This window comes from Psammomys obesus, unplaced genomic scaffold (genome assembly GCF_907164565.1).
Source record: "Psammomys obesus unplaced genomic scaffold, mPsaObe1.curated_primary_1811, whole genome shotgun sequence".
Classification (NCBI taxonomy): Eukaryota; Metazoa; Chordata; class Mammalia; order Rodentia; family Muridae; genus Psammomys; species Psammomys obesus.
In genome coordinates, this window is record NW_026590809.1 from 613,857 (window position 1) to 638,067 (window position 24,211).

General features: G+C 37.9%; 1 long non-coding RNA gene across 2 annotated transcripts in view; it reads right to left on the bottom strand.

Moving 5' to 3' along the window:
• LOC129678288 (uncharacterized) overlaps nucleotides 1–24,211 on the bottom strand; it is a 41,337-nt gene that overhangs the window by 11,389 nt on the left and 5,737 nt on the right. For both annotated transcript variants that reach the window (XR_008720346.1, XR_008720345.1), the window contains one exon: nucleotides 12,130–12,257. This is a non-coding gene — a long non-coding RNA (uncharacterized LOC129678288). The remainder of the gene's footprint in view (nucleotides 1–12,129; nucleotides 12,258–24,211) is intronic.

The window sequence follows — 24,211 nt, forward strand, 5'->3', positions numbered from 1 at the left end:
GTGCCAGCTGACAGTGTGGGGGTGCGTGCTGTGCAAACAGGTGCCTTGTTGTGTAGTCCTTAAGCGAACATGTCAGTTTCCTCACTACATGCAGCTTTCGGTGCACACTTTTGGTTAGATACAGTTTTTGTTTGAGCTGCTATTTACCTCTGACTATATGACTTTCAGGCAGCTCTCTTAAGCAAGGCCTCATAGGACAATGCCATAGTCATTTTCTGCTCTATTTGAGGATTTATAATTAATATTATCAAAATGATTACAAATACACCAGTAATAGCTGGTGAGCTGGGTCAGCAGTTGAGGTCGCTTGCTGCTAAATTTGGCAACATGAGATGGAGCCCATATAACCAAGAAAGTACCAACTGGCACAAACTGTCTGCTGGTCTCCACACATCAACATACTTTTCGTGTGTGTGTGTGTGTGTGTGTGTGTATAGGTGGTGTATGTATGTGTGTGCATATATACAGTAAATAAATACTTTAAAAATATTAAAAGCTATGTATGTAGTGTGCCAATGACTATATATGAACAAGACAGAACCCTAAACTTGAATAAGAATATACTTAATAGAATGATACATGCTTCTTTATATATATATATAAATGTATATATATGTATATATATATACATACATATATATGTAGGTATGAATCTTACCTTGATAACTTATGAAAGTGGTTATGTTATTGAGTTTATTATAATAAATTAATTATTTTAAAGATTATGCTAAATAGACACTGTGCTAACACTGCAGTGAAATAAAGGATTACATGTTTTCTTGAGGGCCTAACCCATTTTTTAAAATAAATTCAGGATATTTGTACTACTTTAAAGCAATGAAGTGTAATAAAAAGTAATCCTTCTATGTGGTAAGAATTATAGCTTCATAAAACTTAATTTCTGCCAAATAACATTGCAATGAATCAGATGTTTGTATCCTCTGAAAATTTATGGATTGGAATCTAATCCCCTCTGTGAAATTATCTGTATGAAGGACTATAGGGAAGTAATTAAGCCATGATGGAGGAGCTTTTATGAATAGGATTCGTTTATTATTAAAAGAACAGAGAGCCGGCTTGCCCTCCTTCATCTCAAAAGGATATGCTTGGCAGTGCGCAGCTGGAAGGTGTCTTGGGAGAGCTTTGCCATGCCAGCACAGACTTCCACGTCGCAGCTTCCTGAACCTGGAGATTAATGTCACCAAGTTAGTGGTACTTTGTTCTAGGAGTCTACACTAAGACACATGATGATGTTAATATAGGTTTTGAGGAGTTTTGGGGTGTGTGTGTGTGTGTGTGTCTGTGTGCACTGGTACTCATGGAGTCTAGAGATCACTTTGGGTAATGTGTTCCTCAGGCACCATCTTCTTTTTTTCTTTTTCGACACGGTCTCTCACTTGTCCAGAACTTTTAAGTATGCTCAGCTGGCTTGTCAGGGAAGCCCAAGGTTCCCCTGCCTCTTCCTATCTGGTTTAAGGTTATAATTGTACACATGCAACCACCCTGACTTTTTTTTTAAATAATGATTTATTTCCTTATCATTGATAATTTCTCTTTCTCACCTCTGCTTTTTTTGTTTTATTTTTATTTTGTTTATTTTTTTTAAGTTTCTGGATCACAGTCAAAATTGTTACTGGTACTCTTGTTCATGAGACTGTAAATAATTCCCTGGGAGTAGCAACACCGAATGGGAATCCGATTTTGGTGATAATACTAACATTCTGTCATCTCTCCTCCAAAAGTGATAGACTATGGAAACTTGCTCATTGTACATGCTTTGTATCTGTTGGCAGTTGCACATGTCTGCATGTGCCCACATGTTCAACAACCACCAGTGAGTTTACATGAAAGTTCCCATGGACCCTGAGGGTCTTGGCTTACTCGGAGCCATGTTTTAATACAGTGAAGATACACGAAGCAGAATTGGCTCTGAATATAGATGTCCAGGGACTGGAATGCTGCAGACAGACTTCCTAGTCTTCCTTTGCAAGGTGCTTAAAACAAGCTGATGCTTCTAGCAAGGACCTCGTCAGCCAGTTTCTACCCAGCAATGCCTGCACACAACGGAGACAAGGTTTCTGCTGGAAGTTGGTCAAATAGATACCCTCCAATTCTGCTACCAATCACAATTATCAAAACTTCAGACTCCCAGAAGGAAAGCTGGGGTTCATAGTAAATCAGTGTTTATACAAATAGTTCAGGCAGACTGCTGCTGCAGGGCTATATGCTCTAAGAAAGCCAAATAGTTTATAAATTAGTCATGAAAGGGACATTCAGAAACCAAGATTCCTAATGCCAGCCAAAGCCAGTCTTTGCCCAAGGCAGAGCCTTGCACAGCAATATAGTAACTGAGAAATGTTAGGCCTTCTGTATTAATTCTTTGGTACAGCATATATCTGTCCTGTGAGTGAAGTTAATTATAAAGTATGCCATAGCTATTGGGTATGTCCTTTCAGATTTGAGATACAGACGAGTGAGGTTTTGTGACATTATTTTTTCAGGACGCTATCTAAAATGAAATTTTATCCCTTCAAATTCTTTGTTTCCACCCTAAAAAAAAAATCTATCATCCTAAATTCAGTCTTGACCTTCATATCAGAATTAATAATTATATTATCTTTGGTTTCATAGTTTCTAAATACCATTGAATACTGAACACTTGTTAAAGGAAAATTTTTAACTTTAAAATATTAAGAAGTGACTATGCCTTTATATCTCCTAAAAAACACTTTTATTTCTGCAAGTGTCGTCGTGGCATGACAAGGCTAGAGAGCTTTAGGCTGCATTCCCGCAGCTGCTACCACCTGCCAAAGTGCTTTTCAAGGCATTTACCTGCTTTATGTTTTCTGCTGGGCACCAAAAGGAGTAACTGAGCCAAAATTCCCTGATTAAGGTAGATGGGAAAGAGTCTGTGTGAAAAATAATGTCAGACAAATACAACAGTATATGCAGGGGCTTTGCTTGCTTGTTTGTTTATTGTTTGTTTTGTTTTTGACAAATAAAAATCTTTTTCCCTAAGGAAAGGTGTCAAATTGTTCCAGAATGCAGTCATGATGGTGGAATTTGAGTGAGTATAGGAAGTTAGTTAAGTTTTGAGGAAAATTGACTTCACTTACAATTACAACAATTCAAAGGAAGAGTCTGTGAGGACATGCTGGAGAGTTCTGGGGCAGGATTGATGAGCTTATTATACAGAGGTTTGAGAGTCTTTCCTTACAACAGATCAAATTGACACAATGCCAGAATTTGGTGTACTCTCTCTGCAAAAATGACAAATTGGTGTTGTAACTCAGTTTCTCTGAACTGAAAATAATAAAGATGTGTAAATTTTACAGGCATCAAAGACCAAAATCCTTGCTTTATGATACTCTTTAAAAAAAACAACAACACAGAAACAAAAGTTATTTCTGAAAGAGCTAAGGTCTCTTACCTCTAGTCTTCTTTGGCGACATGTCTTTTAAGTCATCCTGTTGACATTATGATTAATAGGTAGTCTTCAATCCTGTGTTTCCCCAGGTGCTTATGCTTACCTCATGTATCTCATCGCCATTGTACCTCTTTTGATGTTGACCTCTTATGACCACTCTATAGTCAGAACATATCTTTTAAAGATAATTTTTTACATCAATGATGTTTTGGTTTTTTAGAAGTCCCTGGATACTTACAAAGAGCCTTCTTTCATCTTATGAAACAGGAATCCTACTAGTAATTAGGTTGTTTGATATGCTCAGTATTTCTTAATTAGTTCAGTACTAGTGAAAAAGCTGTCGAGTTGAGAGAAGCTAACACTCCTTATATTAGTTTTGTATATGACCGTGCAAATAATGCAAATATGTTACAAAGATTATCTCTATTAAAGAGAGAGCTGGAAACCTCCAGAATCAAGGCAATGTCTTCACCATTCATAATATGTCTTACCAATAATGAAAACATGAATTGAAGTCTTACCCTGTCATAATTACCATATTACCATATCATAAGCCAGTTAACTCCACTGGACTCTGACAATGGAGTAGTAGTCATCGCCGATTGGACCTAGCTGAAGTGGCTTATACGACCCTCTCCTGTTTGCCTAAAGACTCATGACAAACTACAGCTTAGAAAATTGTTTTGGGGTACTGAAGAGACCACTCAGTGGTTAAGGGTACTTATGATTAAGAGTACTGAGTACTCCTATGCAGGAGCAGATCTAGGTTCCTGTGTACTCTACAGGCACCCATGCTCAAGTACACAGTCACACACACAAACACTCACACCCCCCATACACACAAAAGGAAAAGAAACATGTTGTCAAAGAAGCATACTTGGAATATTTCTTACTGAAGACTAAATCAGTGGTTTTCAGCCTTCCTAATGCTGTGACCCTTATACAGCATATACACCTCAGCTTGTGGTGACCACCAGCCATAAAATTATTTTTGTTGTTATTTCATAACTGCAGTTTTACTACTTTTATAAATTGCAATGTAATCTGGTATGTTTAATATCTGATATGTCATCCCCCATAAAGGGGTCATTTAACCACCCCCCAAAGGCATCCAAATCCACAGGTTGAGAACCATTGGACTAGACCCACTATTGATGATCCAAGGCACAGACTTGGATATAAGCTTTTATGGAGGCAGCTTTTAGCCCTGGAGTGCACCAGGAAACCAATTAAAGATCTGCAAACTCATGTTAACCAAGAAACAGACAACTTATGAAAGCCTAGCTCAAACTGATGACTCGGGTTCTAATGTGATAAAAAACTGCTGAGAAGTGAGTGGACTGATGAGGAAAATTCAATACTATCCATTTGTTCTGGAGTGCTGTTGACAATTTTCTTCAGTGTGCTATTTTCTCATAGGTCTATCTGCAAGTTGTTTATTTTTCTTACATACGCTTTTGAAAAACTAAAATTATATATATGTATATATATTGTTTTTCTGTGTTATCTCATGGAATAGACAAATACCGAGTCTCTACTTTTTGTGGCAATATAAGCAATTTTTATGGGTTTACTAGGAATCAATATTTCTGCCTTGGGTGTAACAGGAGAATGTGGATAGGAGGGATGGAGAATGGGATTGTATTGATAAACTAAAGGTTAATGGTGAAGGTAGAATGGGTGTTATCCTAGGTCACATAATTACTGCTGAATGCAAAGATCAAGTGTAAAACAAACAAAGAAACAAACAAAAACCAAAGAACCTTTGCTATTCGTAAAAGCAAAAAGCTTACAAAGAAAGGCTGCCAGTAAGCAACACAGGAAAATCGGAGATGACATCAAGTTCACTACCAAGACAGTCAGCAAGTATTTGAAGACAGAAAGAGGAAACTCAACAAAGGAAGAGAAAAAGAAAAGAATGGTATGCAAGAATAAATAAGCAAATGTGAAGGCAGAGGAAGAATTAAAAAAAAAATGAGAGGAACTTGACAAGTGACTCCATGGGAAAAATACATGCCACGCCACCCAAGCTGATTTGCCCACCTAAAGCCAAGCATGGCAGCAAATATCTGAAATCGCACTGCATCTGTGATGAGAGGAGAGACAGAGACCAGAATCCCTGGAAACTCCTGTGCCAACTCTCCCAGCATATTCAGTGACAAATAAGAGATCCTATGAAGGAAGGTGGAAGGTGATTACTAACACCTGAGCTTGTCCTCTGGCCTCTACATGTGTGCCATGACACACACACACCACACTGGACTTGAGTCCTCTGAAAGAACATTACTGAGCTATCTCTCTAGCCCCTAGCCCAGGAGCGTCACTTTCCAATAGTTTGGGAATGTCTGTTGATGTCAAAGACCTCCTGAGAGTCCGTTCATACGACATGGACGGCAAACAGCATTTGGCAAAGATAAAGATCTTGTTAGATCCTTAATAATGAGAAAGAAAGGAAGCTAACACAGGCCTTTCAAAGTCCAGCCCTGTATTTTTGATGACGTTTCCATGTGCAATTTAATTGTCTGGATGTGTGAGTCACTTACATCGAAGAGTGTAGATGATCAAGCAGACATATAATGCCAGCTATTTTTGTAACAAACAAAATTATGTCCAATGATTGTTCACAATTACAAGCAAACCCTGTTCATACCTATCTCAGCACAAAGGTATTCCTTTGCCTTTTCAAGATCCATTGGTACATTCCCAACTGGCCACCTAAATATCACATATCTGTATATGGTATTTTGTGTTCATTTGTTGTTCACACAGTTAGACCCACATACTGTATACTCATGTACTTACAGCAAAAAGACTTTAACCAGTGATAATTATTCAGGATGCAAATGATTGGTCCTGAGAGCAAAGGTTATTACCCTGTATTTATTGCCCTGTAAGGCACTATTTGGTTTGGTTCTAATTTAACACCTCGTTTCAGAATGTCTTTCTGAACTGGCATCCCATTCTTCATGATGCTTTTTGAATTGGCATGACCATGCCACTTTTCATTTATTAGGAACTTAAATATATTTTTGATATGTTCTCATTTTAATTTGACTCAACACTGTTTTTATATGTATCCTTTGATAATATTTAAAAAATGTTAATATGCCAAGCTACATATTCAGAGGTAGTTACCAGTTTCTCATTACCATATTAGCATATTTCCCTTTTACATGAGTTAGAAATGAATATCTGAGAAAGCCACCATTTCATACATTCATGTTTATAGTTCATAAATCAATAAACATTCTTCTTTATTGAAGTAACCAAACACATTATTGATTAATATATTCGAGATTTAGGTAAGTCAGTGCTTACAGACAATGATTCTATGCTACAAGTCTCTCCCCTCTATTGACGATAATACTATTATCAAATAAAATAATGCTACAAATTCCATTTTAGCATAGTCTTCTCCCAAAATGCTGCTTGAATCTAAAATATTTGCTCACTCTCCTGTGAATATTTTTTTTGGTGCTATTTTTGCTTTACTTACAGTGAATATTTTTTATACCATGTCAAATAATTTATAGCATATCTTCTGATACATTTAAAAGTATTTTGATTTCAAAGGTGAGAGAAATAAAATTTGGGGTTTCAAGTATCTTTTACATTTATTGGAATTTGTTTTCTTTTATTAATGCTGTTCCCAAGTTGTTTGTGTTGACCACTCTAGTCATGCAGCTGTTCTCAATCTGGGGATTTCGACTTCCTTGGGGTCACATAACAGATATTTACAATATGATTCATAACAGTAGCAAAATAGGTTATAGAGAAGCAATTACGTTTCTCTCCCAGAGGTTCTTCTGTCTATTTTAGTTCATTTAGGCATTTTCAACCTAAAAAACAAAAACCCTCAGATTTGAATTTCCTTTTGAGCACATTTCTACTCTAACAGTGTCCGTTTCTGTCTCCTCCTCAGGTGCAGTTTCCTTCCCTCCCACACTTGTGTGAAAACCATTAACAGCTCAGTCTCAATTCTTCTGACAAGCTTATAGCATTTTCTTTTACCTTTCTGGCATGAAACAAAGTTGCTGTTTAAATTATTAAAGTATCTAACAGTGTCCTCTGTTTCTGCATCCTCTGCCTCAGCCTTTGTCTTATTCTCACACATTCAGAGTCACTTAAATGGAAGTTGAGATAATTTCATGAACATTTTCAAAGCACCCACCTCCATTTGGGATTACTGTCCCCTTAGCCTGTTATACTCTTCCTCTGGATATCCATCACTTGCTTTCATGTATCTTCCTGGGTTTTAATAACACTGCTTTTCCTTACCCTTCTGTAAATTGCAATAATATCCCTTCTCAGTTGACAAACTTCATAACACCTTTACAGGCATTTTTATTCATATGATTTATCATCCTCTAAAGCATTATATGTTTGTTTTTTCCCCATTGTTGACCAAATTCCCTCACTTGATGTAAGATCCAGGTGTATACTTCTGAATGGTTTCCTCATTGATGTGTGATGTGTCCAGCATCAGAATTCATGAGATAGCTTACTGCATTAATTAATTAGTTAGTTAATTAAGTATTAATAATTACCCAATACATTTGAATTAATGTATATTTATTGCCCATTTGATAAAATGCCATCTAAAACATTATTAAAATTGATACAGTATTTGTACTTAACACAATGTTTAACCCTGGTTATGTTTGTTTTGTTTACATATAGGCCAGTCACAAAAAGGCTTTTTTAACAGCTCTTTGCATTTTGATGGAGTAGGTATTGGGAAAAATCTTAAAAAGAACAGTCAGCCCATGTTCCAAAACTTCACTTCAGCCACCCAGCATGTAGTCCATCAGGACAGTACCTTGTGCAACTCAGAGTCTCTCTGTAAACACTACCTCTGAGTTGGCACTCACCTCAGCATCCTCGGCCTTCAAGAGAATGCTTTGGAGACATTAAGTTGTAGTCTTTAATGATTTGTCAAGGGTTGTTTTCTCCCGGAACATTACAGAAGAAGAGTTAAGCATCATTTTCACCCGAGGATAACTAATAGCCATGGATGTATTATATTGTATTTTTGTTAAATCATATGACAAATACACACGTGCACACACACATATACTCGTAATGTACATGCATTTATAGTTGGTATTGAAACTTCAAACTCATTTTCCCACTCAACATTTAGAAAATATATGTTCATACAAAGAAAATGATGCCTTTGGAATATTACTGACTATTGTTGAGATATCTGATAAAAAGGCTCTCTTTTTCCACCTGTGGAACTAATTGTCATTGTCTGAAAATGACATCATATGATTTCATAAGAATGCACAGTTGTACACAGCCTTTCAACATCAGCTCCATTAGGCTCAAGCCAAAGTCTCACAGTGCAGAGGTGACTTGAAGTTGTACAGTTCAATTTTGACTGCTTGAATTAGATGGATTAAGTGGTTCTGTCAGTGTGTTCCAAGATGACACAAAGCAAAGTGACAACTGGAAAGAATTGTCACCCAAATAGCTCATCTTTGGAGAAGAGCTGTGATGCCCTGCATTCTCTTTTTAAGCTTTGTCGCTGTCTGAGAGCAGAAAGAGAGGCCAAGCAACAATTCATCATACCTTGTACTACTGTCATAAATGCTTCCCTCCCTTGCTACCACCTCCTAGCCTGCAGTTTATATCATGCTGTGCTGTTTACTTCTTCCCCCTAGAAATGTCAGGAATTCAAGCCACTGTGTAAGAAAAACGTGGTGATGGATGAAAGGAGAGCAGGGAAGATGAACGCAAACAAACATGTTTAACTTTTTTAAAGTTATATTTATGTAGGTGTAATGTGTGAACCAATGTGCATGTGCCTTCATAGGTGAGCATGTACATGTGAGTGTGTGTACGAGGATGCCTGAGGTTAGTGTGAGTGTAGTGAGTGAATCTATGCGTATGTATGTTCAGAGGTGTGCATGCACATGTGTGTGCTTGTGTATGGAGGTCCAAGTTTTGTGTGAGTGTATTGTGTAAACCTATTTGTATTGTGTTCACAGTGTGCATGCACCTGTGTGTGCTTGTGTATGGAGTTCTGAGGCTGGTGTTGGAAATATTCCTCTATTGCTATTTGCCTTAGTGACTTCATAAAATCTCTAAACACTGAACTGAATTGCAATAAACTAATGAAAAACTCTTCCTGTTCTTGCACTATGACTCCAAGAATGACACCTTTGCAATGAGCTAACAACATCAGAAAGGAGAATTCTTTTTATTTTGTATTTTTGTGTGTGTGCAACTTGTACCTCCTTTTAAGCACTAGCTGCCACCTCCCTGTTCACAGGTGAGCACTGAATATTTTCTCAGGAGCCTCTTATATTAATAATGAGAAGAGTCAGCTCTTCTCCTAATTCCAGATGATAATCAGGCCAGAATACTTAGATGAGGACAAAAAAAAAATCCAAGTACTGATTAGTAAAAAAAGAAACATTTGGCTGAAACCTCAAATCAAGAGAGAGCAGAAAACAGGGCCTGAAATTTTATGCTTTTTATTAAAAGCTAAAAATCTGGATCTGTGAAAATAGCTTGCAATTTGCCATTAACGTTCTTTTTAAATCTTGAATAAATCCAGGAAGGGAAAGGACAGCTATTCTAATGTCAAGACCTTCAAAAGGAACTCATGGTCTTGTGATATTTTCTGCGGTTGTTTAGTAGAATATGTGGTTCAAGTTGTTGAAAAACAAGCTATGTGTTTTTGCTTTTGTTTTTGTTTTGTTTTAAAGAAAGAGCTACAACACAAGAGTCCTCAATTTCTTAAAACTTTAGGACAATGCAACCACTTTTGATGAGAACTGATAGACTAAGATCAGAAAGAAGAGGAGAACCTCCCCTATCAGTGGACTTGGGGAGTGGCATGCATGCAGAAAGGGGAGGGAGGGTGGGATCAGCAGGGGAGGAGGGAGGAGCTTATGGGGGGATATAAAATGAATAAAGTGTAATTAATAGAAAATTAAAAAAAAACTTTAGGACAATCTTTCTATCTTTCCTTCCCATGTAACAAAGTGCTGCTCTAGATGGCAGCATAGAGAACACAGCTTCATTTCACTGTGTTCTTACATTTCCCCTCCATGGGCTTCTTTGTGATCAGTACTGAATGCCAACTTTGGAGCTTTAGGTAGTCGTGTGTTTTCTGCAAAGCTTTAATGCCTTGATGGATAATTTCTACTTTAGCCTCCCCAAACATCACCAGCAGGCTCAAATATGTATGTAACAGCTCTTTTTTATAAAAGTACACAAACACATGAGTAAACATGCTATTTGCATGACCTACTTCCAGCCAGATTCTGAGTACTAATTTTACAGTTTCTTGTTCCAATGACTATCTTGGAGGCTTTCTCTCTATAGACCTTTTTCTTCATGCTCAGTTTGCCTCTTCTTTTCATGGTATGCTTACCTTTGTGGGGGAAACAGAGTAAAAGTTCTGGAAGCTCCTCTATTAAATGAACCCCCTTTGTCTGGCTCAGTTCAAAGGACTGGTAGTGATAATTCAGGCAGCCCCAACCATACCCACTATAATCCACTGGTTAGAAACACATCATCTGTGTTCTTTCGCTAGGCTCGCAAGTTATAATCTCATTAGTCTAAAGTTCAGTCTTTAATAAATTACTTTGCCACTATTTTGTGTGTGTGTGTGTTTGTGTGTGTGTGTGTGTGTGTGTGAAAATGCCTTATTGATATGAAGCATTGCAATTCAAATGAAAGACCTCCCCAAGGTGAATTTTTACTGTCTCATTTTTTATTGTGCACCACATCACTGCTGACCACAGGTATAATGTTGCCCCCGGGGTATCTCAAGACCTTTTGTATTTTGTGTGATTAAACCCTCATTGCTATTGCTGCCTGGCTCCCTCCTCTCCATTATGAGCCTCTGTTTTATAGGAATTCTATGAATTTTGTTAATTTAAATGCCTTACACAAATGGAATGATACAGTATGTGTCTTTCTTTTATTGGACTATGTTCCAGCTTCCTTTTTGTTGCTGTGATAAAACCATCTGATCCAAAGCAACTTAGATGAGGAAAAGGCTTTTGCGCCTTACACATCCAGATCATAGCCTCTCACTGAGGGAATTCCAGGCAGGAACTCAGGCAAACAGGAGCTTGATGCAGAAACCATGGAGGACTCATGCTTGCTGGCTTACTTTCAGGATCATGCTTAACTAGCTTTCTTACAATAGTTCATGACCATCTGCCCATGGATGCTGCTAAGCCACAGTCAACTGGACCCATTACATCAATTATCAGTTAAGACATTCTCTCACAGACATGCCCTCAGACCAATAGGATATATGCAATGCCCTCTCTTCTCCATGACTGTTGGCTGTGTCAAACTGACAGTTAAAGCTAAGATTCCATGGACGGCCAAGTAATTCCACTGTGAAGCATCAAATACTGGAGTAAAAACAAGGTAAAAGTCATGAAGAGACATTTCACCTCGCAGTACAGATGACAAAAGAGAATGTGAAAAGTTCTTCGGTGTTGTGTGCCACTAGCAAAATGCAAAAATTAAAATCCTTGTGAGGCTCCACTAACTGCCTATAAGTGGCTGAAATAGGGAGTGGCGACTGCACCAATTACTTGTGATGTGGAGAACCCAGATAATTGTGCATTCTGAGAATTAAAACGGCACAGTGACTTTGGAAAACAATTTGGCAGTTTCTTAAATATACGTTATGATACTCGGTGCTGGAGAAGTGGCTCAGCACTTACCACCTCACTCTTCTTTTCCACGTGACCAGACTTTGATTCCTCATGTTGGTCGGCTCACAACACCTTTTACTGCAGCTTCTGGCTATGTGATACCTCCAGCACATATCCACACACAGGCAAATAGCTAACTAAAATAAAACAAAATTAAAAATACAGAATTACATACACATCCATACAACTCAGCAAATGTACTGAGGTATGTAGCACAGATAAACAAAAGCTTACATCCATAAAAAAAACTGCACATGAATGCTTACATTAGCTTTATTTTTAATATCTAAAAAGTCAGCAGTCAGGTGTTCTTAAATGGATGAACAGGCAAGTAAGTTGTGGCACAGCCACACTGCAGAATCCTGTTTGGCAAAACAGGGATGGGAGGCATGGATGCAACAGGCAAAACAGGGATGGGAGGCATGGATGCAACAGGCAAAACAGGAATGGGAGGCATGGATGCAACAGTCTGGATGACTCCCCAGAGAATGCAATGAGTGAGAGAAAAATCAGTCCCCACGGTTATTCTCTATGTGACTTCATTTATTTAACTTTCTTGAAAGGATAGAATTACAGATAATGATAGTACATGGATGGCTAGTAGGAGTTTCCAAAAGCATACAGATGGCCAGGAATTGGTGAGCTAACAAAGGGCACCTGGAAGAATTTTATGGCAAAGGCACTGGTCTCTGCCATAATTTTATCAGTGTCAGAATTCTGGTGGGTGTAGTGATAGCCTCTAGGCACAAGACACAAGGCACCTGATGGGTAAGCACTTACTGCCACCACAGGCCCAAGAAAACAAGCCATTTATACTCCCTGGCAGAATGGAGAGTCAGAAAACTGCACCTACATTTTACAACAAAATTCTTCCTAACTGGTGAATCTAGGAGCTGAAATCCACATGCTCTGATTCTTCAAGGTGTTGGGTAGTTCCCAGCCTTTGTTTTTTGTTTCACTTTTTTTCCTTATCCCTTGAAAATTTTTTACTCATACATTTATAATTTTTGAACTCTATAATGCTTCTGAGAAATTATATGTTTGCAGAACAAAAGAACGGGACACTGGAAATGCTGGATCAAACCTTACAGGATTCATCCTTCAGCATGCTGAGACATTGACACATCTGTTCCAGCATCTTGAATGTTCCAGCATTCTGCTTGTTCCTGCCTCAACTGCTTCAGTTGCTGTCTCTCATCAAAGCCTGCTCCCGAGAGATTTTTGAAGAAAGCTACTAATCTTAATTGGTCTAGCATTTTAGACTGTTCCAAACAGGACTTTTATTAAGCCTGAAATTTCTCAACATTCAAAGACTGTACCACAAATGTTACTGCTTCTTAATTAACCAATTTCCACCAATTTTCTTTGGGCTTCCTAACAGGATTTCTGCATGTCCAAAATGTCAGCTGGAAGAAATACATGAGAACGATGTCCAATTTTCCTTAAAGGGGATTGGGTATGTTTTTGGTTGTTTTCTATGGCTACAAATATTTATTGCCATTGGGAGATGTTTATAAGTTATTAATGATCTTAGTCAGAGTGAAACAAGGTTATACTCAGGGATTTCTCTCTTTTACTTTTTCTTTTTTCTACCTTTCTTTCTTAGATAAGGGAGAAGGGTTAAAAAGAAAGGAGTATACGGGGATATCTTACAGGAATAAGACAAAAGGTTGATTATTGAATCTACTCAACTTAGAGTTTTATTTGTTATTCTCAAATAAGGTTAATTTTAACTCTGGTATAATATTTTGCATATTGATGCAAAAATAAGTCTATTTTTGATACATTGGTATAAGCTTTAGTATATTGATAGAAAGTCAAGGTTACTTCCAATACTTTTAAACTATTAAAAACTGGTTAGGATATTAAGTAGTGCAAGTTAATTACTAGTTAATCAACTCATAGTCATGTCAGACACTAGTCTAATTTATCACAGTAGTATACATCTTAGGTTTAACAGATAGATATGATTTTGTAGACCAATCAATTATATAAAGATAGTTAGTCTTCAAAAATTTCAGAGACCTACAGAATATGGCATTTAAAAGTGACTTTATTATTTTAAACATTCTTTAACAATGAGACAGGTCATCTTCTGGAAGCACCCCCTACCTCAAAGAAGATGATGAGCATCAAAAAACCTCCACATGGAGATGGCTTCAAATGTGGCAGATGAGTTACTTTAAACTTCCATTTCCCAACGTTTCCCAGTACAGATTCCTTACAGGCTGATGAGTTATAATTTTAAGAAAAATCATAATATGCTTTTCCCTATGAATCAGAGAAGTTACTTGAAAGAATTAAGAATGGTTTTTGACAGAGACTCCCAAATCCTAGCAATGATCCCCCACCAAGGTAAGATATGGGCACAATGACAAAGAACTCCACCTGGATTGTGCTACACTAACCAGTGGGAAAGACTGCCCCAATGCTGCCTGCTGCTAGGACTCTGTTTAAACTGTAAACAGGCAGGACACTAGAAAACTAACTGCCTTACTTTGCCTAGGACAGCATTCCCAAGTTTCTGCTTCACAGAAAAGTTTGTCAGAGCCTGGCAATTGAATAAAGATGCTGCCCTGGGACCTGTCCTCTTAACGAAGTCATCAACACCACAGAAACCTAGTGGGACAGCTGTGTAATGGGTAACCTCTGTCATTATAGTTGATATATAGGCCATTTGAACCATACTTCCTGCTATAATTTATCTGTCTCGGGTCTCTGATGTGTTTGAAGACTAGACTAATAAAAGAAGTAACTTTTTACTCTTTTCTTTATCTAAGGAATTCACAGTACAATGACTGCTCCCAGTAATCAACTCTCTGTGTTTCATGGGAATAATTAGATAAGAAAAGGTGTTAACACTTTGGTTCTGAGCATACACGAGCTTAAGTTATGAGGATCTAAGAAAGTGAGTATCTAAGAAAGGGTCTGAGGGTCTAAGATGTTTTAAAGTTGGTAAATGCAAGTTATGAGGGTTGGAGGACACAATGACTTCAATGGCAATAAGGAGGTAATTTAAGGTATAGAAAAGGACTGAAAAGCTAGGTGCCGTAGTGCACCTTAAATCCCAGCACTCAAGGAGACAGAGGCGGGTGGTTCTCTGTGAGTTTGAGGCCAGCCTGATCTACAAAGTGAGTCCAGGATAGCTAAGACTACACAGAGAAATCCTGTATGGAAATGATCAGCACCCCAACCCCCCAAAAAAGAAAGGAATGAAAAATGCTTCAGATTTCTTCCTCTCACTATGCTACTGTTGTATTAAGACTGTTCAGAAATTTGACATTAATTAGTGGAGATCTGGTAAATTATTAGTCTAACTCTGGTAAAACCTTCCACTATACAATATACTTCATAATCAAAAGTTCAAGATTTTGAACAGTTTCCCAAGCTTCTACTATGGCACAAAGGCATGAGCTTACTGCCTTCTCTACATGTGGTTTTCAACACAGATTGTAAACACTAGTAATACTAACATATCTAAAATTTGATTCTTTTGTGAATTAAAAAAAAAAGATTCTTGTAAGCTTTAGGAAATCCACTTGAATTCACCTCTCACAGGTCAAATGGACTCCAGATAAGTACTGTTAATCAACAGCCTGGTTTCCTCCCCACCTGCCTATTTCCCTGGTCCTGAAACACCCACCACTCCAAATACTAAGACCATGGTCCTAAAAGTTTCAAATGTACACCCAAGAACAAAATTTTTCTTCCTAAACTCCTTAACTTAATCTCCTGCTCCTAATATATACATCTATCTCAGAATTCTGGCAAGTCCAGGTGTTTCTTCAAAATCTGCATTTAGGGCAGTTCCAAAAGTGGCTAGCCCAGGTTGGCCCCACAATGCAAACAGCAAGTAAAACAGCCTGCTCTTCCCAGGCTTGGCTAATATTACAGCTCTTTGGACCCCCATACTAATGACACCCCAATGTCAGTAGGAAGTAGTCCTAGATGATCACATTACCTTTTATTCTTGTATTATCAACAAAAGGCTGAGGTGTTGGAATTCAGACCCAGCACAAGCAGCCAAGGTCCCTTTTTATCCAAAGTGGACCTGGCCTCCAGATTCTTTCAGCATCCTGCAGTCACTACTTGTTGGTAGGCACAACTGGCATGCCCTGCCCTCTACCCTGCACTCTCTAGCCCAGGGGCTGGGCTTCTCCCCCAGAGGCTCTTCACTGTATAATGCAGACATTTCGGTCCACCTCCTGCTCTCTGCCCACTTCCTCTCTCTGCCCCCCTGCTTTTCTGTCTCCCTCTGTATGGTAACTTCACTGAACACCTCCTGTGATGTGGATGAACACGCCTGAGAGCTGCTCCCAGTAAACCTGCATTTCCATGCTCTAATTGGGCTTGAATTGGCTCATTTCTATCAGTTTTATTGTTTATTGTATTGTTTTGCTAATTTTTGTACTCTCGATCTCTGTCTGAATTGCCAGACAGTATAGTGAGTAACCTCATGCCATAAGCACTTGTAAGCACAAAAATAAGACCTTTAAAGAGTTCAAATAGTTCAAAAGAAAAAAAAAAAAGGCAGCAACCTGCTTTGAGGGTTTTGACAGACAAAAGGTAGTGAGGGATGATGATGATATCAGCAGTATCAAACAGGGACAAGAAAGTTTTAGGACAAGATATATTAGTTATGAAAATTAAACATTTGAAGTAGAATCATTAAGAAATAAGTTTAAAAGAATTTAAAGAATATGAAAGATTTCATACTGAAATGTCCAGAGAAAGTTAAAGGAGAGAAATAACAAAAAAGTAAAAAGACATAGCTCCCTGCAGTAAAATCACATAACTGAATATCAAAGGCAAACAGAAAATCCCTAGGTTTTCGAAAGTTAAGTATCACATGTAAACATCCCATAATGAGCTGAGCTAATGGCATTTTTAAACTGAAAGATGAGTCTGAGAAAAATGAGAAGTTTTCTTCCACATACTGGGGAGAAGGGCAAAGTCTGAGACATTTCTTAGAGCCAGACATTCAGAAAGACTTTAGTGCCAGGGTCACTTAATTCCATCTTGAGGTCAGACATGAAGGTCCTGAGGCAGGGAACGGCAGTGTTCATGAAGGAAGTGCTGTGTCTGTCCCTGTTCTTTACAAACCTGAGGCTGTGTGTAGAGGGCCAAGTGTCCCTGCACAAAGGTGAAATTATAAAGTGGAGAGTCCTGATTGGCTGATCAAATGCCCTTTCATCCTAGAGAAAAAGATAAGCCTTATCTCCGTGTCAAAAAAACAATAACAATAATGATTACTTGTAAGGAAAGGAGGGGAATCCTTGGGTTTTGTCCTTTGTAGGTAAATCTATCCAGGGTAAAGATGAGCCAATCATACCACTTACTGTCCTTGAAATGTCTCCATGTGTATAGATTTTCCATCATTAAAATTATTATAATTATTAAGGGAAATGGTTTATTTTAGTTTGCACTTCTGAAAATTCTGTTCTGTGATCCATTAGCCCTACTATCCTGAGCCTGTAGCAGGGCACACCATGATAGAAGTGAGGAAATCAGTCTCTTACCCACATGCAGGAAGCCAAAGAGAAAAAAAGGGATTAAAGACCCACAACCCTTTGGGGTTTTCCCTTAATAACTCAGAGAACACCTTCTACTCTGCTTACCATCCCCAAGTATGGAGTGCTGCGGCCTCTTTTGAAACAAAGTTTTTATCCATAGTCCTTTGAAGGGAATTTGAAAATCCAAACTGTGTTATTTATTTACAAACTGCATCTCCCTTTGAAGCAGGTAGTTTGCACAGAGGGCTTTCGAATTTTATTCATTCATTTAATATTCAGCCTTGATCATGTGATCAAATATCTGTATTTTTCCCCTCAGAACAGCCCAATTAAGAAAAAAAAATGCTTAAAGTATTTATTTCATGACACTAGACATTAAAAGGACAGAATTAAATATTCTCTAATTTGAAAGCCTCAGAAATTTGCAATATTAGAACCTACCTCAAAAATAGTTTTGCAAAAGTATGTTAAGGAAAAGCACATGAAGGTGGTACAAAGTCATGTGAGTTGATGACCGAGCTCGCTCAGTCAGGTGTGTTATATGTGCTACAAGAGAAGGCATGAGGATTAAGAAAGAAAACAAAGTGAGACAAAGTTAACCAAAGTTAACCGGACTTCAGCAAAGATTGAAGCTGAGTTTATTTCTCCCAAGCCAACTTTTATATGCTCCAATTATATACAGAACTAACAGGACAACCTTATCTTAGGGAACTCATGAAGGAAGTTTGTTCCTTGCACAGGGAACAAAAGGTCAAAGAACAGTCAACAATATAGGAACAAAATAATGTCTTACTTTCTTAGAAACTGAAACAAAGGTCCTTTAAGTGTAACAGCTGCAAGCTTAGATCAACATGGAGTCAGCATTTTCATGGTTCTGCACATCTACCTCTTCTTTATTTTATAAAAGAGGACTGTGCCTGTCTTAGGTCTGTTTGGCAAGATATCCCTTTACGCTTCATTGGGTGAGTGTCTTCAATGCTTCACTTCCCTGTCTTGGGTTGATAGGCATCTGCACAAACTCTTATCCGTCATTGTCTACCAGCCCAAAAAAATTATACCAGAGAGGATAAAACTTCTTAGACCATGTATTGCTGCAGCTAAGTCCATCAGACTTTGCACTCCCAATAGCACCAAACAGGGAAGAAAGAAAAGAATTAACAGCACAAGACCTGCCAAGACAATCATGCCTTTGATTCCATGAGAAAACAGACTCCAAGATGGCAAGACACTCTTAAATTGTTTCAAAAAGTTTTGTGTAGCTTCGGCTGCATTAAAGTTTAATGGCTTGGCTTGTTGCATGAGGATTGCTTCTTGTTGTAATCAAATGAAATCTAAAGACAAATTAGTATGTGCCATATTTCCAACAAATGTTTTTTAAACCTTTCCCAATCAAAACAACTATCATTATATTTTAAAGGTGTAACACAAATCCATTGATAATGGCATGACAATGCAGTCGTGATCTAATTTGCAAACCTTGTAATTCATCTGCTAAAAACGTGTATAGTTTCATATAGAGCATTTATTCTCTGCTCTAATCTTTCATCAGTATTATTTTGCAGTTCACCTTTGTGATGTGATGATAACATAGCCTTTATTTTTTTTTTAAGTTAAGAGTTTTAATAAGAGACTTTTAGAGTTAGATTACAGTAGAATTTTGTTTAATTGTGATGGAACCTTTAAAAATTAATTTTTTTATTAATTACAGTTTGTTATATTTGTATCCCAACTGTAACTCCCTCCCTTGTGCCCTCTCAATTGTACCCTCTCTTCTTCTCTCTATTTCACCATTGCCCCTTCCCAAGTCCACTGATAGGAGAGGTCCTCATCCTCTTCCATCTGATCCTAGCCTATCAGGTCTTATCAGGAGTGGCTGCACTGTCTTCCTCTGTGGCCTGGTAAGGCTGTTCCCCTCTCAGGGGGGAGGTGATTAAAGAAGCAGGTCACTGAGTTCACGTCAGAGACAGTCCCTGTTCCCATTACTAGGGAATCCACTTGGACGATGAACTGCCATGGGCTACATCTGTGCAGGTTTTCTAGGTTATATCCATGCATGGTCCTTGGTTGGAGTATCAGTCTCAGAAAAGACCCCTGAGCCCAGAATTTTTTGGTTCTGTTGCTCTCCTTGTGGAGCTACTATCTCTCCTCCAGGTCTTCCTATCTCCCCCTTCTTTCATAAGATTCTCTGCATTCTGTCCAAAGTTTGGCTATGAGTCTCAGCATCTGCTTTGATACCATGCTGGGTAGAGTCTTTCAGAGGCCCTCTGTGGTAGGCTCCTGTCCTGTGCCCTGTTTCTCCCTCTTCCAATGCCCATCCCTTTTGCCTAACTAAATGAGGATTGAGCATATTACCCAGGGTCCTTCTCCTTGCTTAGCTTCTTTAGGTGTACAGATTTTATTATAATTATCCTATATTCTATGTCTAATATTCACTTATAAGTGAGTTTATACCACATGTGACTTTCTGCTTCTGGGATACCTCACTCAGGATGATCTTTTCTAGTTCCCACCATTTGCCTGCAAATTTCATTATTTCCTTGTTTTTAATTGCTGAGTAGTATTCCATTGTGTAAATGTACCACAATCTGTATCCATTCCTCAGTTGAGGGACATCTGAGTTGTTTCCAGATTCTGGCTATTATGAATAAAGTGAAGAGTTTAAGTTAGCCTGGGTATAGTTAGCCTGAGTATAACTCCATTTTAAAATAAAGAGCCATCTTGACTTCGAGCTGAATTCAGGTACCAGGAAATATCACAGAATGTATACTTGGCAGAGAACAAAGTTAACTCTCCTAGCAACAGCCTCCAGGAAATAATACAGAATAAATGCTTCATAGAAAATAGAAACAAACTCCCTGGCAATAATCAACGGGAATCAGTTGGTGGGAAAATTCTCCCCAATGTTTCAGATATAGTTTAGAAAAATAGCCATTGTAATTATATGCCTTAGCCATTGTGATTGTGTGCCTCAGAAAAGGTCACACCCCCCCCCCGTTAAACTTCACCCAATTCCGTAATGCCAAGGCTGTGCCCCCTGCTTGCTGCCAGGGAAACCCCCTGCTCACAGACTTTCCCATTAAAAATCCTGTTCCCTCAGAGCTTGGGGGTCCTACTTCTCTACTGCTGTGTCTGTGAGCCTTGGGTCCTGAGTTTGATTGCTCTTGTAATAAAGCTTTCTTGCTATTGCATCAAGTCGTCTCCTGGTGGTCTCTGAGGGTCCCATGAACCTGGCATTACAAAAACTGCCACAAACATGGTTGAACAAATGTCCTTGTTGTATAGTTGAGCATATTTGGATATATGCCTAGGAGTAGTATAGCTGTATCTTGAGGTATCATTATTCTTAATTGTCAGAGAAAGTTCCAGAATGATTTTCAAAGTGGTTTTACAAGTTTAAATTCTCACCAGCAATAGAGTAGGGTTCCTCTTTCTCTACATCCTCTCCAGCATGTGTTCACACTTCAGTATTTAATCCTGGCCATTCTGATGCATGTAAGGTGAAATCTCAGGGTCATTTTGATTTGCATTTCCCTGATAGTAAGGATGTTGAACATGTCTTTAAATATTTCTCTACCATTCTATATTCCTTTATAGAGAATTCTCTGTTTAGCTCTGTAACCATTTTTAATTGGATTACTTGATTTGTTGCTGTTTAACTTCTTGAGTTCTTTATATATTCTAGATATTAGCCCTTTGTCAGATATAGGGTTGGTGAAGGTCCTTTCCCAGTGTGTAGGTTGTCATTTTGTTCTGATGATACTGTCCTGTGTTTTACAGAAGCTTTTCAGTTTCATGAGGTCACATTTATTGATTGATGATCTTAGAGCCTGTGCTGTTGGTGTTCTATTCAGGAAGTTGTCTCCTGTGTCAATGAATTCAAGGCTCTTCCCCACTTTTTCTTCTAACAGATTTAGTGTTTCAGGTTTTATATTGAGGTCTTTGATCCACTTGGACTTTAGTTTTGCACAGGGTGATAAATATGGATCTATTTGCATTTTTTGACTTGTAGATATCCAGTTAGACCAGAACCATTTGTTGAAGATGCTATCTTTTTTCCATTGTATGGTTTTGGCATTTTTGTCTAAAGTCGGGTGTCCATAAGTGTGTGGGTTTATTTCTGGGTCTTCTGATTCCATTGATCCACCATTTTGTTTATATGTCAGTATCATGCAGTTTTTACTACTGTTGCTTTGTAGTACAGCTTGAAATTAGGGATGGAGATACCTCCAGAAGATCTTTTATTGTAGAGGACTGTTTTAGCGATTCTGGGTTTCTTGTTATTCAATATGAAGATGAGAATTTTTCTTTCCAGGTTGTAAAGAATTGTGTTGGTAATTTGATGGGAATTGCATTGACTCCGTAGATTGCTTTTGGTAAGATGGCCAATTTTACTATGTTAATCCTGCCAAGCCATGAGCATGGGAGATCTTTCTATCTTCTGATATCTTCTTCTAATGTTTTCTTCAGAGACTGGAAATGTTTTATTCATGCAAGTCTTTGACTTGCTTGGTTAAAGTCACACCAAGGTACTTTATGTCCTTTGTAGCTATTGTGAAAAGTGTTGTTTCCCTGATTTCTTTCTCGGCCCTTTTGTCTTTTGCACATAGGACGGCTACTGATTTTTTTTTTATTAATTTTGTATCCAGCCACTTTGCTGAAGGTATTTCTTTCTAATTTATTGATTTCAGCCCCGAGTTTGATTATTTCCAGCCATCTACTCCTCTTGGGTGTGTCTGCTTCTTTTTCTTTTTTTTTCAGGCTTTCAGGTGAGACATTAAGTTGCTTGAATGAGATGCTTCTAATTTCTTCTTGAATGCACTTAGTGCTAAGAATTTTCCTCTTAGCACTGCTTTCATTGTGTCTCGTAAATTTGGGTATGTTGTGCCTTCATTTTCATTGAATTCTAGGAAGTCTTTAATTTCTTTTTTTATTTCTTCCCTAACTCAGCTGTCATCAAGTAGTGAGTTGTTCAGTTTCTATGTGTGTGTAGGCTTTTTGCTATTTCAGTTGTTGTTGATTGAGGTCCAGCTTTGGTCCAGGGTGATCAGATAGGATACCAGGGATTATTTCAATCTTCTTGTATCTGTTGAGGCTTGCTTTGTGACCAACTATTTGATCTATTTTGGAGAAGGTTCCATGAGGCGCTGAGAAGGTAAATTCTTTTGTGTTTGGGTGTAAGGTTCTGTAGATGTCTGTTAGGACCATTTGATTCATGACTAATATTGTTTCTTTGTTTAATTTCTGTTTTGTTGACCTGTCCTTCATTGAGAGTGCGGTATTGAAGTCTCCCACTATTAGTTTGGTGGAGATCTATGAGTGGTTTAAATTTTATTAGTGTTTCTTTGACAAATGTGGGTGCCCTTGTATTTGCGGCATAGATATTCAGGATTGTGATGTTTTCTTGGTGGAATTTTTCTTTGAAAATTCTTTTCCCCATTTATTTTGATTAATTTTGGTTGAAAGTCTATTTTATTAGATATATGAATGGCTACTCCTGCTTGATTCTTGCCTCCATTTGCTTGGAAAACTGTCTTCCAGCCCTTTACTCTCAGGTAATATCTATCTTTGTGCCTTAGGTGTGTTTCTTGTATGCAACAGATTGTTGGGTCTTGTTTACACATTCATTCTGTTAGTTTGTGTCTTTTTATTGGAGAATTGAGTCCGTTGATGTTGCGAGAGATTAATGACCAGTGGTTGTTTGATCCTTTGATTTTGCTGTTGGTTGTGGTAGTGTGTTTATGTGCTTGGCTACTTTTAGTTTTGCTGTAGTGATGTTATTTATTTCCTGAAAGTAGTTAGTTTTCCTGGGTTGTATTTTTCCTTCTAGTATCTTCTGTAATGCTTGATCTGTGGGTAGGTTAAATTTTTTTTTTTTTTTTGTCATTGAATATCTTGTTTTCTCCATCTATGATGAATGAGAGTTTTGCTGGGTGTAGTAGTCTGGGCGGACATCTGTGTTCTCTTAGGGTTTGCATGATATCAGGCCCTTCTGGCTTTCATAGTCTCCGTTGAGAAGTCAGATATGATTCTGATGAGTTTGCCATTATATGTTACTTGGCCTTTTTCCCTTGCAGCTTTTAGTATTTTTTTCTTTGTTCTATATACTTACTGTTTTGATTATTATGCAGCAGGAAGATTTTCTTTTCTGGTCTAATTTATTAGGTGTTCTGTAGATCTCTTGTATGCTTATAGGCCTCTCCTTTAAATGGGAGAGAAATTTTCTTCTATGATTGTTTTGAAAGGATTTTCTGGGCCTTGGAGATGGGAATCTTCCTTTTCTTTTATTCCTATTATTCTTAGGTTTTGTCTTTTTATGTTGTCTTGGATTTCTTGGATGTTTTGTGTTAGTAATTTTTTTAGATTTATCATTTTCTTTTACATTGTTGTCTTTCATTGTATCTTCCACAATTGAGATTTGTTCTTCCATCTCTTGTAGTCTATTGGTTATGCTTACCTCTGTAGTTCCTTTTTTCTTCCCTAAGTTCTTCCTCTCCATAATTTCCTCCATTTGTGTTTTCTTCAATTTTTCCAATTCTATCTTCATGTCTTGAGCCATTTTGTTGATTTCCTTCACCCTT